Genomic DNA, 17,830 nt, shown 5'->3' with positions numbered 1-17,830 from the left:
CCTCCTGGTAATCAACAGAAAGCTAGTATATCAGTTGCGCTCCACGTACCAAGCCCTAGAAAGTGCCATCCTAGCCAAGCCACACAGTCAGAAGAATCACATGGCAACAGCCCTTGCTGAGCTCGACCACTTCCGTCTGTAGGTGAGAAATTACATTTTGGGTTCTCCTACCACATAGAAACAAAAAGCAGCTCAAATTTCCCTGCCACAGAAAACAAGAATGTTGGAGACAACACTTTTTCCTTTCAGGCTTTCTACCCAAGGAACTTTTTCATGTCCTTGGAAGTCTGAAATGGTCCGCCCAGCAAGAGATGCCTGCCATGTTGATTCTTTCATTCTTGTAGCCCGGCTATTGATTCAGCTCTAAAGCACACCATCCTTGATGTGGGTTTATAGCAAAATTGGATTTAGTTTAATGCAACCTTTGTGCTGTGCCCGTTCAGGCACCAGTGATTTCACTGCAGGCAGACGGACGCAGGTATCGAAACATGCAGAGCCAGGATGACTGGCCAAATTTTCACAGACCACATTCAACCACTTAGAAGGTCCTCCAAAATAAACCAGAACCAAAATGAAGGAGCTGCAGTAGAGGACAGAAGGAGGCGATACAGATGTGATGATAAAATGAAACAAGATTATAAAAAATATTTAAAAAATCAGTACTAACCTCCACCTCCTGGATAATTCAGACCACAGCAGAAGGGCAGCAGAAATAACATGAAAAGGAGAGAAAAAGAGAAGTAAAAAATCCCACACATGAAGACAGCATTACATAGCAGCTATACCAACACGGCAATGCAGCCACTGCTATTCCTCTGCTCACATTCAGAGTAATGTCAGGATTCATTTCCCAGAAATGATGTTTTATTAACCATTCTACTAATGCAATTTTTCGTTTTGTTTTTTCCAATTTGCATCCATTAAGCCATTTGCCTGTAACAGTGAGAGCCGTGGATTCGGGTTGTAAGGGATATAAATCAAGACGAGGGCCTGATAATTTGGGGCATTTATTAAGCAGGCGGCGTCTTCCTCAGGAGGTTTTCTGTTGCCTACAGGGCATGAACGGCAAAGTCTCGGAAGGATGCGCTGGAGTCGCACACTGTATTTCATACCCTTTTGGACACCCCCACCGATACACGCGCTTGATTATTTTTCCTTTTTTGCCTCCGCCAATAAAGGCCACGATCCAGACTATATGCTGGCGGCAGCCATTATAGTGCAAGCCTGCTAGGCCACCTCCCTTGAAATGTACCCGCAAAGAAGTAAATTAAGAAACAGGGAAGGGAAGGGATATATTTGGCTGGGTTCAATGCTCTGTAGCTATATACACTGCCCATAGAGAGACTACAGTTGAGGTCAACGATCCACCCACGCTCTTGTCCAAAGGGGTTTCAGCAGGGCAATCCAGCCCCCCCCAATCCATTCTTCTAGGTATTTAGATGTGGTGGACGTGTTTCTCCACCTGGCTCCATTCTGCGTCTGCTGAAAGCACAGGCAAGAAGCTACCATCAGCATAAGTCCTTGAAACAGGAGGAGAAGGCAGAGCTGAGCCTTCCAAGGAGCTGCAGAATTCTATGCTGGTCCAGCTGCCAGTGATGGGCCTGATCCAGCCCTCTCTGCTCAGCCAACCTGGAGCTGGTAAAGCAAAAAAAGGGGGGCCAGCCATGCGGTTACTGTCCTCCCACAGTAAACGGACTCGTCTGCTCCAGGTCTGGATACTGCAACAACTAAGGGTGCAATCAGTTCACACGGCCCAATAATGTAAGCGATTAGAAAAATTCTTAAGACTGTGTTATTTCCCCCCATCCTTCCACAGAAAGGGGTACCTATTCTGAAATCTGAGGGGTCAGCACAACTAGCAGCTAGTGACAATTTAGGCCTTTTGTTACGAATGTGGTTCAAGGTTTTCAAAACACTCCATGGATATGAATGACGAGGCTTTACTACCACTGTGAAGTCAATTGCCATGTATCCCTGATTAAAGGAACAACGCAAATCCCTTCCAGTGTACTTCTATCCTTATTTGCCCCGACAACAATTAATTTGGACCCCAAAGTGAGTGCCTGTCTTTGATGAGTCTACTGGGGACATTCTTAAAAGACCCAGAATGGGTGTAGGTGGGGCTTATTGAAGGGAGATGTGCATATAGCTGAGAACTGGGTATGCAGCTGGAAGTGACAAGCCACTGATCTGTTGAGAAAGCGGCTTGCCTCTTCAGCAGCAAGGAACAAGTGTAGTCTGTTGCCATGTCTAGCTATGGACCATCAAGGCTTGGTTCACAGGGACATATGCATCACTTGATATAAACATCTGCCATTCTCGTGCTGCCTGTCGATGGGCAGTTTCAAGTGGGCTCTCCCTCCGATCCAAGATCTCAGCTGTTTCTCAGCCCTTCGGCAAGGGATCCATTTACAAGCAATGCCAGGATTTGTACTGGGCAAAGTATGGCTCGCCCCCCCCCCCATTAGGAAGCTGCCTTCGAACTTTGGGCATCTAACCTTTCATCATGCCTTGGCTGAAGTTTGGTAGGGCGGCCATGAGCAAAACAAACAAACAAACGTTACCCTGGTGGCGGTGGCAAGGTGCTGTTCTTGATTTATGCCAAGCCTGTTCCCCTCCAGATATTGCTCCCATCAGCCTCAGCAAGCATGGCCGGTGGTCAAGGATTATGGGATTTGCAGTCCAGCCACATCTGAAGGGTCACAGGTTGTCTCAAGGAAACATTACCAGGGCCCATTCCGTGGAAATCAGTAGAAGCCATTCTCCAGCTACTGCCACACTCCAGAAAGGCTCATCCTTTGAACAGGACTGCCTTTTCCATCAACAACCCCTTAAGCATTCAGCCCCATTTCCTCCTCTCCCCCTTTCCGCCTCAGGTCTCCAGCGAGTCCATTCATCTTCTCTGTGCACACCTCTGCAGCAGCTCTTCCTTCACCCAACTGCTGCTCTCTTTCAATGCCCTGGCTGTGTCCCCAGCCTCTTTGCCCTCGTCCATGTGTCTCCCCCCCCCAAACAAACACACACAGCTGGAACACCAAGCAATGAGACAAGGGGTCCCTGCAGGTTGAAGGAGCTGCACCATCCAAGGCAATTGTGCGCTTCCTCCCCCCGCCTGCCGAAATCTGCCTTCCCAGCTCTTATAGCGAGGCTGGCAATTGCGAGCCAGAGAGAACAAAACCAATTTATTCTCCACTGCACGCTCAAGACTTCCAGGGCGTTCCACCCCCACTGGGAACGTTTTCAATAGCACCAACCGAAAGGGAGCACAGGGAAGAAGAAAAAGCAGCATAACAATGTCTCTCCCTTCCCCTCGTTCTCGCTCTCTTTCTCTCCAGCCCAACCCGACAGGAAACGGCACATTGTCAAAGCTGGCACCCTGCCACTCTGCAGCAGGCTCTGCCAAGGAAGCAAATGAGGCTTCACATCGGAGATGGTGGCGCTGATGTGCTGTGGAGCCACCTGCCGCTCTGGGGACCGCTTGTAAGCACAGGGAGGTGGAGGGGGCTCTCTGGGGTGTGGGCAGAGGAAAAGGACCGATCCAAGGTCCTCGCGATAGAATCCACACCCGGCTGCGGCGTTCAGTGGGTGACCTTGAGTCACCATCCCTCTGGGTCAGTTTAACCCACCTCCTTGGGGCGGGGGTGAGGGGAGGGCTTCCAGACCATCACCATTTTTGGGTGGGATTCAGTCTCTGCACGATTACAGCCGATTGGGAGGCAACCAACCTGCTCCACCCCCACCCTAAACCAGAGCTTTTGCCACAAGGAAAGCAGCTGGAAAATGCACAACACTGTCCAAAAACAAATCAGAATAGCATTGCCTGAGCTCCAATCAGGATAACTGCTGAATGGACAGGTCGTGTGGAAGCAACTGGGGTTGTCAGTAGCCAAGCAGGATAAAAAAGGAGCCTGTGTGGACCAGAACATGGGAGGCCAGGGTTCAAAATCCCCACTCAGCTATGAGGCTCATTGGGTGACCTTGGGCCAGACACCGCCTCTCTGTCTAACCTACCTCAAAGGGTCATTGTGGGGATTAAATGAGGAGAACCAGGGCTCCCCCCCCCCAGCAGGAATTGCCAGAACTCAGTTCCAGCACACCTCAGGTGGGCGCCATTGCCATTCTAAGAGAACAAGAGAGCATTCATGGTGAGTTCTGGCACCTCTTTTTCTAGAAAAAGAGCACTGAGGTGAATGATGCAAGCCAGCTTCAACTCCTTTGGGGGAGGAAAATGTAATAAATGTAATAAATAAGTAAACCCCATGCATGCTCCTCAAGTGCTTTAGGAAATAACAAAATTAGATAACCTCAGATTTCCCAGGGCAGACAGAAAACACCAGGAAGCTGCAGAACCCCTAAGAGGATAGTAAAGTACTGTTAGCAAAGCCACCCTCCATGTATGTCTCTTGCAAGGTGGCCATTTTAAAGCCCCTCCTCCCTCCCCTTTTAAACTCAGGAGCCATGCTATGCTGTGTAGTGGCTACAGAGGCTGGGTGAAAGCCAAGGAGACCTAATTTCAAATACCCACCAGGCCACAAAATTCACTGGCTGGCCTTGAGTTAAATCACTATCTCTCGGTCTACCCTACCTCACAGGGTTGTTGTGAGGGTGAAATGGTGGCAGGGTGACAGGTGCAGGAGAACCTGCCTTCAGCTCCATGGAGGAAAGGCGGGATAAAAATGTACTGGGGCGAGCGCACAAACCCAACACTCACGCTTCATTCGGCCCCAAACGCTTGGTGATAAGCAATTAAGCAATCCGCTGGCATGCGTGCAGAACAGACCCCCAGCCACAGCTGCAAAGCAGTTCTGTCAAAGGCAAGCCCTTCTGATTCTTTCCCCCCCCTCCGCCCCCAATATATTTAAACAATCCTTTCTAGCCAGCGCTTTCTGTTTCTGTCATGCACTTTCCGGAGGGGGAGTGAGGACTGTTGACAGGGTAGGTCACTCGAGACAGCGGCTCCCTCAGGAGGTCAAACTACTGAAGGAGACTGCGCCTGACCTTGGCGCTACTGAAGGGAAGCGTGTTTGCTCAGCGAGAGGAGGGAGTTACCAAGGGCATGCTGGGAGCTCAAAATGCTCTTCGGCCTTTATTTTCTGTGCCGGCTTCTATGGTGTAATAACATCAAAATAATCCGCTTTGAGAGCAGGTCTACATCTGAGGGCTCATCTTCAAAGCCCCACGCAAGGCTTATCGGAAAGGTGGGGCAGTCCAGCAGTGCCCAGAGCATTTTATGCCACAGCATAAAATAAAAACGGCACCTGTGCGTCTGGTCCTTCCTCGCTCATCTAAGGCATCTCTGTACGATTCACTGAGAGTTTCTCTCACCTTTGTTGACATCAGTCTGTCTCAAGAGACAACAGAGTACGCCTCAAACCACGCAGCTCTGAAGTGACCTCCCCCGGGGCACAAGCCTGGGTGCTGTGTATGGAGGTCCTGCGATACCCAGATACCGCCTCTTGGCCTTGCTGATGTGTCCAAAGGAAAGCAGAACAATGTGTTTCCCACCAGCTTAGCTCCATGAGTTGCCGGAAGGAGGCATACAAGGCGCCATTCAAGTGTCATAGGCACTCTACTCTGGATTGGTCTAAGGTTTTACACCTTTTCTTCTCCCGAAGGTGTCCTACAAGAAAGTGGCTACGGATTTTTCCATGGGGTTTACTTTTCCCAAAACGTTTCTCACCAATGAGTAGAGAGTTTTCCTCTTCCTAGATGGGCTACCTTCCCAGGTGGACAAGCCCCATCTGCCCCTTCGTTCTCTCCACAGCTCACATGCGCACACATATGCCACACATTATATAACATGTGCTGTGTGTGAGAGAGTGAGAGACAGGCTGCACGCTCTTCCTATTCCATCATACACAGTATTTCTCCTTTTGTGTGAAGTAGCCCTCTAAATCCTATAGTTCAGCCCAGCATTGTCATGGAGCTGTCCAGCAGAATAGCTCCTGAATGGCACGACTAAGGCTCGTCAGTACTGTCACACAATTCATAGAATTGTAGAGTTGGAAGGGACCACAAGGGTCATCCAGTCTAAGCCCTGCAATGCAAGAATCTTTTGCCCAACGTAGGGCTCGAACCCACAACCCTGAGATTAAAAGTTTTACTTAACACAAAACCCTAAAAGTTGGCAAGGGGGAGCTGCTCCTTAACCTTTTCTCTTTTAAAAAACTTTCAAAATCTGTCCATTACAGCTGTGTGGAGTTCTGGCTGCTGCTGGAATCTTCCTTTGAGAGGGAGGGAGGCAGCTCTGTTGGGAAGCAGCCATTGCACTCAAGCCAACAGTATTTCGATGTTGGGGGTGGGTGGGGAGGGATGAAGACAAAACTCTCCACCCACTCTGGTTTCACGGAAAACTCTCTTCCCTTAAAAATCACTTCCGGGTTAAAGAGTCAGCAGTCACCCAGTTAATGGAGTGTCAAAGTGAGCATTTTGGCCCACTCTCTTATATACCCCAGTTCAATGTGTTTGGAAAGCCGGTTTAGCAATGGAGAGATAGACTGCTGCTGTCAGTCAAACAACCATCACTTTATCATGAGCACAGAGGACTGGGGGGGAGGGGCAAGGTGAGGAATCAATCCAAATCCAGTCGTGCTCAGAAAGCTAAACATTATATATTGAGCTGTGAGTCAACAGTTCAAATACTGCCTCAGTCACGAACCGGCAAGGCCTCTCATTCTCCTCAGGATTCCGGATTGGTGATCTGTGTAAGAAAATATGAAGCTGCCCTATATCAGTTTGGACTATTTGTCCCATCTTGTCTAGTCTGTGGCACCAGCTCTCCAGGTTCTTGGGCACAGATGTTTCCCCATTTTGTTAACTGGTCCTCTGTCACTGGAGGGGGCCAAAGATTGAGCCTCTAAATGAGAAGCAGCTAAGCCGAAAATAAAAAATACACACCAGAAAGGAAGCTGCTTGTGTACCACCACTCTGTTCTAGCCAAAGGAGGAAACTACAAGGAGGTCAGCCACAAAACTAAAGGAAGCCTCAACAATAAGCTAGAGCTGGTCAGGTGATGCTCCTGGGGCCTCCATAGAAGTCTCAAAATTAGGCCTTCTCAATATCCTGAGCGACTAGACGACCTGCTCCTGGTGACTACAAATCATATTTGCCTTTTACGCAATCTCTTTCTCTTTCCACCCCCCACAGGGATTGAGTCACTGAAATGTTCTCCCAGCTGCAGGGGACCAACTCGGTTAAGCGACTCCCACGAGGCTGAAAGAAAGTGTAGAGGACCCCGTGAGCTTCCTCAGTAGGGAGCTATCGCCCATCCCGGGTGGCTCGCCAAAGGACGTCTCTGTGCAACGCACACGTTGACAACCCCATCTGCCTCATGTAGACGATCCGCAGATTTAGATGTTGCTTTGGGAGTAGGGTGTAACAACAAAAAAATGCCATGTGCTAAGGGAACCTTGTATTTCAGGTGATGTAACTCAGCAGGAAGAGTAGGCTTGCACACTTTTTCGTTGCGGTGGCTACTGATCCCAATATCTGCCTCCCTGCTTCCATCGGTTTCAAATCTCAACACCCCAGCCAAACCAGAGAAGTGTTCCCAGCGTGACCCATTGACGCGATCTGCCACTTTCCCCAGGAACAGCGTCCAAGCTGCCTGATTGTCCTTTCCTGAGCCACCTGCCTCTCAAATAGCTCAATGTTCTATTAGCTTAAAAACCTATTAACAACCCTTTTAATGAGGCGATGTTGGGCAAGGGGGGGGGAGAGGAAGAGAGAAGAGACAGTATCATGCTGCCAAGGAACCTTTCATCTCTCTGCCGCCAATTCAAACCCACAGCAGATCAGTGGTGGCCAAAAACGCCTTTTCCAGAACACATTTACATCGTACAAAGACTCAGGCGCACGGCACAGCAGCTCCCTGGGGCCGTCCAGCCATAGCTTCCATTTTACGCGCAACAACAACAAAAAAGGGTATAAAATTTTAACGACAAGAAGATGGCAAAATGATGGTTCCTACCACTCTTCAAGCAGGCGGCTACTGCGTATTTCAGATATATGCAGCAGGAGGTGGGGGAAAGCAGCAGAGAATAAAGTCTTATACTTTTATCACAGGCCATTAGCTACTTTTCAGATAGAACATGGGTTCTTTATGAACCATGTGGGGCAGGGGGAGCTAAGGTAAAGACCCATCAAGTAGGGGAGGGATCATAGCTCATTGGCAAGGTGGATGTTTTGCAATCGGAGTAGACCTCTGCCTGAGACCTGGGGTGCCACTCCTGGTCAGAGAAGGCAATACTGCCCTAGATGGGCAAACTCCATACATAGGAACTCTGCTGGAAGCACATAACACCGGTCCTAAAAGATCTACATGGGCTCCCAGTATATTTCTGAGCACAGTTCTAAGTGTTGGTGCTGACCTCTGAGGATGCACAGAGTGCCACCTGCATTGCAGGGGGTTGGACTAAAGGATCCATGGGGTCCCTTCCAACTCTACAATTCTGTGACCACTTTTATCCCCAGAGGTCACACTTTACTTCCAGGTCAGCTCACTGCAGCCATGATTCTCTCCTCAATCCAGCCTCGAGTTGTTGTTCTTGTTCTTCCTGGGCAGCTGGCTTACCCACACTCCCAAGCTAAAGGTTTGTTGTTGTTTTTCAAGGACTCCTGCCCTGTCCATTCCCTCGCTTTGCTGCACCAGAAGCCAAAACCACACAGGCATAAATCACGGCAAAAACGCCACTGCCCATATTTTCCACACAAAACAACCTGGAACTTCCATTGCTCTTGAAGAACAAAAGGGCCATAAAATATTTCACGGAACATCTATTTGCACCTGGCTGAAATGTATGTCTGCTGCAGGAAAAACAATATGTGAAAGGAGTTATAAAGATGAAAGTGTGGGGGATCTTAAAGACAGTCTCGGGTCATACTGGCACATTAAGCAAAATATGAAAATGGCCTCCCATCAAGAGTACAGTTCCTGAATCTGGAATTGTGTCCCCCCCCCCCACGATTTAGCCGTGTGTTTTTCCAAGACCCACTGACTATAGAGCAGGGAGAGGCCTTGGCTGGTCACTTAGTCCCAGCTCCCTTACGGCACCCTCCATGCAGACATAAGAGGATATCAGAAAGCTGGGGGAAACCCCGGGGTTTGCAGAAGTGCAATTTAAAAAATCAAATACCCTAAGCAGGGGGTTGGGCAATTTCAAAAACAGCCTAATGTTGACTAGGCATACTGAGAAGACACAGAATGCTGAAAGATTGTTTGGGGGAGCAGGGGAGCCAGAAAACAGGGTTGCGGGTGGAATGGAGTGTCTAGAATCCGGAAGAGCAGCACTCCACGCTGCAATGCCATGTTGCTGCTCCCAGATGCAACATTCCATTCGGCAGAAGCCGCACAGTTGGGCATCTTATGAATAGATAAGTGACAAGAGAATGCGGGAGTGTTTTAGGTTACTTCCTTAGCGACGCTGCCCTTCATATACCCATGCATATATATATATATTTAAACCCTCTCATTGCTATTATTTTTCATCCTGATATTGTGCAGAACAGCAAGGAGCTAGTCCCAATCCCCGCCAGGATAAACAGTCTAGATCTGGGAGGCAACATTTGCATTCCGAGTCGAAATCAAAAGGTTCATTTCTTGCAATGCTGAATAAGACTGCAGAGGGACCAGCTGCTACATCCTGCCGCTGCTGTGTTCACGCATACAGCACATTCACAAAAAGAGAGGGGCGGCTTCCATGCAGGAAACTGATCCCAACATTAACCATATAGACTTAATCAGCCCCAAACTGACATGTTATCAGTGTGCTTTTAAGGGGAGGGCCACTGGGGCAGAAAGCTCCATTCTTCCTCAAATTAATAATGTACCTACCTACCAGTGGCAACTGACCATTGCAAGCATGCAAGCTCTGGGGAAAGACTCAATTCACACCTGCCTGCCTCTCCAAGTTGGTTTGGCACAGCAAGGAAGGACTCCATCACACCATTGGTGGGCACCAACTGCCCATTAAATCAACAGACCCAACCAGGGAGCAGCACATGGGTGGCCAATCGGTGCAAGACATGGTGCTGGCATCTTAAATTTGGGCCCTCCCTCTCTCTGCCAGCACCACAAGGGCTTATTTTTTTTGCAACAAAGCCAGGCCTGCTCTACGTCCCCAGTGCTGCGCTCCTGCATAAGACAAGCCCGGCTAGATCAAGCCAGTGCCCATCTAGTCCAGCCTCCTTGTCTCACAGTGGCCAGCCGGATGCCCATAGGAAGACCTGAATGCAGAAGTGCCTAGAAGTGATTCCATTTGTATTCAGCAGAGGTAGAACACAACCACTGCAACTAGCAGCCATGGATGTCTTGCATGAATTTGTCTAATCCTCTCTGAAAGCCATCCATTCTGATGGCCATCTCCAAATAGCGGATTCCATAGCGTGTGCAAAGAAGCTCTTTATTTAACCAGTCCCGAGATTTCCCACATTGCCTGTCCTTATTCTTCTAGCTGCCATGCTCTCTGACTCAGTAGCATGGAGGAAACACTATTCAAAGCCACAGCAAACTCCTTAACTGTGGTGTCCTGCTGCGGAGCCACACCTTGGACCAGACACACAAAACACTTGCCAAAACATTGGGGCCCTTGGAATAAGAAGTCAATTCCATTATATGTGCTACTAAAAGGATGGCCCTAAAAAGTGCCAGTGGGAATAGGTGTTCTTCCGCCCATACGTTCTTATGACAGCAAAGAGAGAAAGAGAGAGAGAGAGAGAGAGAGAGAGAGAGAGACTTTTACCTCCCATTAGTGCGATTGATTTTGAAAGAAGCCAGAAGAAAAAAAGAAAACCGGCTCTTCGGTGCATTTAGCCATAATGTTGACATTTTGTGCAGCCTCGGCAAAGCACTGATGAGTTCTGCTCTTTGAAAAGTCAGGCTTATTATCTTTCTTTCCGAAGATGCCATATAATGTTAAAAGGTACAAGGAAATGAGCAACTTGTCTCCGTCAGAAAGATCTGGCTCGCCAGTGGATGGGGGAAATCTCCCCTCTTTCACTGCTCCTGTTTTGCCCAAACCAAGAAACTAGGGTTACCAGCTTTGGAACAAGTTAGGATCTTACACCAACTTCCACCTGTAGCCTACAATCCTGGTTTCCCCCCTGAAGCTGGTATAGTTTACTGGTTTGGATGAAACTATGGTTAATTAGAGCCTTCCTGAATTAATCATGGCTCTTGAAAGGCAGCTGCCTATGCAGGCAAAAGCCTGGTCCATATTTCAGCTTATTAAGCCAAAATACTATAATCTGAAAGCAGCCAGTCTCCAAACATGCTCTCTCATTTGTGGCCAGCTATCTTAAAAAACACAGAGGGAGGCTTTTCTGGTCAGATCACTTTTAGCTTGCAGCAGTTACCCTTTTACTGCTAGTAAATCTAAATTAAGTTTGTACTTGGCTGGTGTCATAGCCTGGCTGCTACCGCTCTCGGCGTATTGTCAGTAACTGAAGCATTTGCTACCATAGCATGTGATTGCTTATGTTGCACTAAAGCATCCACAGGATGCTTATGTTGCACTAAAGCAAAGGAAGAGACAAATTCATGGGGAATGGGCTCATCAACTGATATGAGCCACAATAGGTGAATGAAACTATCTTCCAAGCCCATATTCCTCTGATTAACATGAACTAGAGGACAGCTCTATGCTTCCAAACATCTAGAGCAGGCTTCCTCAACCTCGGCCCTCCAAATGTTTTTTGAGACTACAATTCCCATCATCCCTGACCACTGGTCCTGCTAGCTAGGGATCATGGGAGTTGTAGGCCAAAAACATCTGGAGGGCCGAGGCTGAGGAAGCCTGATCGAGAGTGAAAACTGAACTGTAGGTGATACCTTCTTAGGGTTCATCCATGCTACTGTTTACCTTGCTGCTTTCTCCCAGGAAAACCCGCAGTTTAGCACCGAATCAGAACCAGCGTTAGAAATGGCTCCTTAAACCAAGGTTACAGTTGCCAAAACAGAACGCCTAGTTGCCATTTTGGGGGCCAGATGGCTCAAAAGCCGTATTTTTCAATACAACTGTTGGGATCCTGAAATTCATTTGGATTGTGCAGATAAAATATAACTGGATAGACTTCTACAAGATGTGTTGCTGGTTCGTAAAAACAGTCCAGATCCAAGGATCCCCAGGCACGCACCACCCAATGTTGGAGTCATCAGGTGCCATCCTGACACCCAGGCATCTTCACTTGGTCGCAAGTGGCCAACAGCCAGGTGCAAAATGCACCTAGTGAATTCCAAAAGCTGGTCTGAGCCAACGGCAATCAGGCTTTCCATGGATTGCTGTTGGTTCCAATTGAATGCTAAACTGGGAGGAAATAGCAGGGCAAAAGCAAAACCGCTTGGATCCATGCCTAGAAACTGTGGGACAAGCAGGAAACAACTTGGACCCATACTTTCTAGGCACAAGACAAGTGCAAGTATTGGCCACTCTTAGTGAAGTATATTCAGGCTTTGGATTGGCTATGCCCAACCAGGTTCGCCACTGCATTCTCCTGGGCAGATAGGACTAGGGCAGGCCCTGGAGGAGCCTTACTTGAGTGACACAGTCTTCTTACTCTCAAATGTGTTCTTGCATCCTTGGTCCTGGCTTCTGGCTTCCTTCGGAACCGTGCCATCCTAGTTTGGCCTTCAGTTCTAACCTCCGGCTTAGCTCTGGCTTCTGGCTCATCTCAGACCCACAAGCCCCGTTTTGGCATGAGAGGCACCTTCTGGGTCACCACTGGAGACAGAACACTGGGCTAGATGGAAGCCAGTATAACCCAGCTCCTTAGGAGCTGCACACTTCTACAGTTCCTTCGGGAGTATTATACGGAGAGCAAGGGGTAGGGGGGAGAGCAGAGAAATGATTGGGGAATGAGTGTGCGCGCGTGTGTAACACGGAATGACAACGATCTAAAAAAGAATGTAAAAAATGAATAATGGGAACGCCCGAGCTGTAAAAATGAAAACAAAAAAGTAAAGAATTACAGGAATGTTGAAAAAGCGACACATGAAAGGACAAGCATTTTAAAGCAATCTAAAGTTTATATTGGAGAGGAGCCATCAGTTCGGAGAGTGGTTGAAGGAGGGTAAGCACAATTGCCCCCGAGAATGTATTAGTACAGGATACAACATCTGGTGTGTTCTAGTGTCGAGGCTCAGTTCACAAGGGGAGCAGCGAGGAGCAAGTGGCCTGGCCAGAGCACTGCGCAAACTGTGTGTCCTGAACCAGTCTTTCCCAAGCTGGTGCCCTCCAGAACTTTTAGATCACACCTCTTGCCAGTCCCAGCTGGCATAGAATCCTCTCCAATGCTCCCTGATTCCACAAAAGCAGAAAACCACTGGGCCACCAAATCTGCATGGGAAGGCCAACGGTCTGCAAAGCAGGGGCCAAGCCTACTGATTTGCTATTCAGTCCGAGGGCAGAGACCTGTGTTTGGTTTGTTTACTACAAACACCCAGTTGCTTGAAGGGGCTGTAGAAATCGCAACGGAGCAAGGGCTTAAACTCGTTTCTCTTAGGCAACAGGGTTCTCTGGGAACAAAATGAGAGCGAAACACGCAGAGCGAAGCGGCAAGTTCTGTATAAGCCTGTAATTGCAAATGTTGTAAAATGGGTTGCTATTTACACCAGGGGAAGGAATCGCGCCATTAGCTGAGCGACACAGGACTCTCACGGCTGGCTCATCAAATCCTGGATTGTGGGAGAGGAAACCTGGGATGAGAATGTATGGCATGGGGAAACTAACACCCAATAACCTTTTTCTGATTAAACAGGGGACTGGACCGCATTGCCCTCGTATACTGACAACACATATTGTTGTTAAACCCGAGGCCTTGCCCAAAGGTGGGGCGAATGGACTCTTTGGAGCCTGACAGCACAGTCCCTGATCCCCCCCCCCCACAAACTCCTAACAGCAGGTGAGTAACACTCAAAATCTTGGGGATTCAGAGTGGAAGGAGAGAAAGGCAGAGAGACCAAAAGCAAGGGCACCCAAAGCTCCTTGCATTAGCTTGCAGCAGACATTCGCAGTTCAGGGAAAGCAATTAACCCTGTTGCAGGAGCTGCATCTATCCCAGCCTGTGTGCTCTGCTTGGAGTGAGGTCATTCCACTCTGCATATCCATTACAGCCACGCTCTGCCAGGCACATTAGAGGAAACATGAATACATTGACTTTGAGAGAGAGAGGGAGAGGGGGAGAGACAGGCAAGGTGCGCAGCACAGCCTCATTACTCACTGGTCCCCAGACACACATCTCCAGAGGAACTTCCCCCTCCCCAGCGCTCCCGTTAATGAAGGGAAGAGAAGCTGAAATGGCAACCGGAGCAGGGTGGGGATGCTGATAAGGCCAGCAACCTACATTAAATATCACAGTGCGCTTCCTGAGCACAGGAGCCAGCTCCCAAATGAAGGAGGAATGACAGTAGTGGCTTTTAAAAACGAGGATCTCTTTTTCTCTCTGTGTGTGCCTTGAGCAATGGGGCATGAAGACGAGTCGCAGAACCCAAGTTCCCTTGGAGGAAGCCTTAAAATTGCTGGCTGTGGACCTGCCTTTCAGAAAGAGAGAGCAGATATTATCCCAATGGGTCACTCCAGCTACAGCGGTGGGCAAGGACTGGGCGCTCACATATAGGAAATTGCTTATGGTACGTGTTATGTACTGAGTTGAATAGGATACAAAAGGCAGCAGTCTGATTGGTCCTAGAACAATAGGATCCAAAATGCAGCAGTCTGACTGGTCCTAGAACAATAGGATTCAGAATGCAGAAGTATTGTTGGTCCTAGAACAATGCAGTATGATTGGTCCGCAGGAGCCACCCAATCCAGCTCCAGGTGGAAGTGAATCTGCAACCTGATTGGCCTACAGGAGAATCCCAGAATTAACCAATCACGTGCAACCCATTGTGTAAATAATGTATATAAAGCAGGTATTGGGGGGGGGGGAACGTTCATTCCTCACTACTATGAGCTGAATAAAGAGCATGAAATCCACACTCGACTCCAAGTATATTTCAGTACGGCACTCTCTGGGCTCCACCATTTTAGGATGCAGATTGGGGAAGGAGCTGCTTGCTAGGGTATGATGGAACCAACCCTCGGACGCTCCGTGTATTTGGTCTGTTCCTCTGAGCGAGAAAGAGATTGAAATGGACAAGATAACAGGATCCGTGTCAGCTTGCATCCTTCGCAGGGTCAGATCAGGCAGGTGCAGGGAGGTGACCTGTGCATACATGGAGCCCGATAAAAGTCAAACTCCGTCTGCATTCTTTCGCTGCCGTTATCACCGTGATGATTCTTGCTTACTTTAATTGGCAATACTCACCTCATAGCTAACAGACAATGAATGGGTTTATAGACATCAAGCCGTTAAAATCTGGCAAACCTTTCAAATGTGACCTATTCTAAAAAATGCTTTTATCAGATGACAGGTCTGGAGATCCACAGACATATGCATAATTGAAATGGTGTAATGTGTTGTTATTGTCTGAATCCTAGCAAACAATACCAAGATAAGGACTCTGGCACAAACCACAATGGGCATTTATTTATAGAGCCATTTCTTCTCATCTTTTTTCTTCTAATTTCACTTTTGTTCCTATAACTGCATGCGCACACAGCAACATTCTCTGCTTTCAGATGATGAATTTGCTGTTCATTTTCTGCCTCATTAAAATCTTTCAATTCTCACCCGGTTCTAATCCAGATCTTGGTAACGTGGCCCAGAGGTCTGAGGAACCATCATGAGTTGGGTTGAGTTGAAGGGGCAGATGGCTACTGGCAGAAGGACTACAAGAAAATTTGTGATTAAATTACATGCTGCTAAAATAAAGCCATAACTCTAGGTGGTGAAAAATTTGTGGACACGGTGTGTCTATTCCACAAAATTTCTATTCTCAAGCTGATAGCTGAAATATGACATTATTATGACCCAAACTTTCCAATGCTGTCAAAGATGGACTTTGTAATAATAGCTATTTTGGACACAGAACTTAATTCGTTCCGGAGGTCCGTTCTTAACCTGAAGAACCACTTTAGCTAATGGGGCCTCCTGCTGCCACCGTGCCGCTGGAGCCCGATTTCTGTTCTTATCCTGAAGCAAAGTTTTTAACCCAAGGTACTATTTCTGGGTTAGCGAAGTCTGTAACCTGAAGCATCTGTAACCTGAAGTGTCTGTAACCCAAGGTACCACTGTGATTCTTTCTGAGCAGTCATTTAAACATGCCATCTTTTCTTTAGGAGCCTTTTGATGTTACAGGCTTGATAGAAAAAACTCTGGCTCAAGTTTGGGCAGAGCCTCCAGCTGGAGAATGGAGAAGGCCAGCTGGATCTATGCACCGAACTCTGGCTCGTCTCTGAAAAGAAGCACAGCCCATTCTTTCCATTGCTCACTCTCTCGTTAGCTTGCCTGGAAAGACTGTCAGAGCAGATGCTGCCATTAGAGTCGAGCATCAAGCAAGGTAAGGCATGGCATTGCCTGCGGCTCCAAGTCAGAGTAAATAAAGCAAGCCTGTGCTGTTGCATTCATCTTTCATGTCTACGGCGAGAAACAATGGGCAAAGAGGCGCATTCCCTCCTGTTAAAAGGGACTCGGCGGCATGTGCAGCCACCAGAACGTGGACGAAGGGCTGTGCTAGGACAGCTCTACCCTTTGGCTCTCTCTTGTTCTCTCTCCCAGCTTGAGGCTGGAAATCTAGAAGGGAGACGAAGAGAGTCTCCAGTGTATCACCTTGTTCAGACCCTTTGGCTCCTATGTCCCATGCGCAGCTGCCATAGCACTGCCCTGTGTTTAATACTTTAATACTATGGAAGCTGCACAAATAGTGCTCTCGTGACCCAGGAGCACCAAGGACGGAAGTGAGCAATGGGGGGGGGGGGGAATAACCAACCTTCCAACACATTTGCCTCATCCTGAAGCAAAGTTTTTAACCTGAAGCACTATTTCTGGGTTAGTGGAGTCTGTAACCTGAAGCGTATGTAACCTGAGGTACCACTGTATTTATACCCCGCATATCTGGTGGGGTTTCCCCAGCCACTCTGGGCGGTTCCCAACAGAACACTAAAACAGAATAAAACTTCAAACATTAAAAACTTCCCTAAACAGGATGCCTTCAGATGTCTTCTAAAAATCCGGTAGTTGTTTATTTCCTTGATATCTGATGGGAGAGCACCATTCCTTGAGTGTTTATTTGCAGGGTGGTATAGTTGGGAAGCAAAAGCAAACATTAAGAGATTCCCTCATATTGAGGGCAGTGCCAAGGGGCAAGCAACAGACACACAGAAGGATGCTGATTATAAATCTCGGCACATCAGCACGTCTTCCGAGCTTTTATGAGCTTCTCTGAATCAAAGATTTGTTGCAGCCACCTGCCACATGTTAGCTCCTGCAAAACCAAGCAGAATCTTTCAGCAAAGCTCTCAACCAGGACATGACACCTGGGAAGCCACAAACACCCAAAGATTGAGTGATTTCTAGCCTAGTTTTACAAATGGCAGGGGTGTGTGTGTGTGTGTGTGGCTGCTATTCTGAGCATACTCCTGCAAACTGCTCTTCTTGTTTCCTTACATTGGATTAAAACGCACAATTTTTTCATCCCACTGTCACTTCCGGTCAAAACGGTTTATAAGGTTTTTGAAACCATACAAAAAAAACCTGTCAAACTTGCTGGGCCACAGAGTAAAGCACGATGAACACTCACACCCAATCCCTCTTTCAGGCCACCTTGAACTCGTGTGTGTTTGTGTGTGTCCATCTTCAGCCCAAGTTGAAATCACCATCTTGCTCTTAACATTCTTCCATGTTCCAAAACTACCCCATAAGACAATTTCCTCGTGCCCTCCAGTCTCTGAAGAGC

At 48.0% G+C, this 17,830-nt stretch overlaps 1 long non-coding RNA gene across 1 annotated transcript in view; it reads right to left on the bottom strand.

Moving 5' to 3' along the window:
• Nucleotides 1-8,528, bottom strand: part of LOC309532214 — a 41,234-nt gene extending 32,706 nt beyond the window's left edge. Inside the window, exon 1 of the long non-coding RNA XR_014219659.1 lies at nucleotides 8,394-8,528. This is a non-coding gene — a long non-coding RNA (uncharacterized lncRNA). The remainder of the gene's footprint in view (nucleotides 1-8,393) is intronic.
• Between the last annotated feature and the right edge of the window lie 9,302 nt (nucleotides 8,529-17,830).

Source organism: Podarcis vaucheri (genome assembly GCF_965113315.1).
Source record: "Podarcis vaucheri genome assembly, chromosome: 5".
NCBI classification, from domain to species: Eukaryota; Metazoa; Chordata; class Lepidosauria; order Squamata; family Lacertidae; genus Podarcis; species Podarcis vaucheri.
This window is presented reverse-complemented; position numbering and strand designations above follow the sequence as displayed.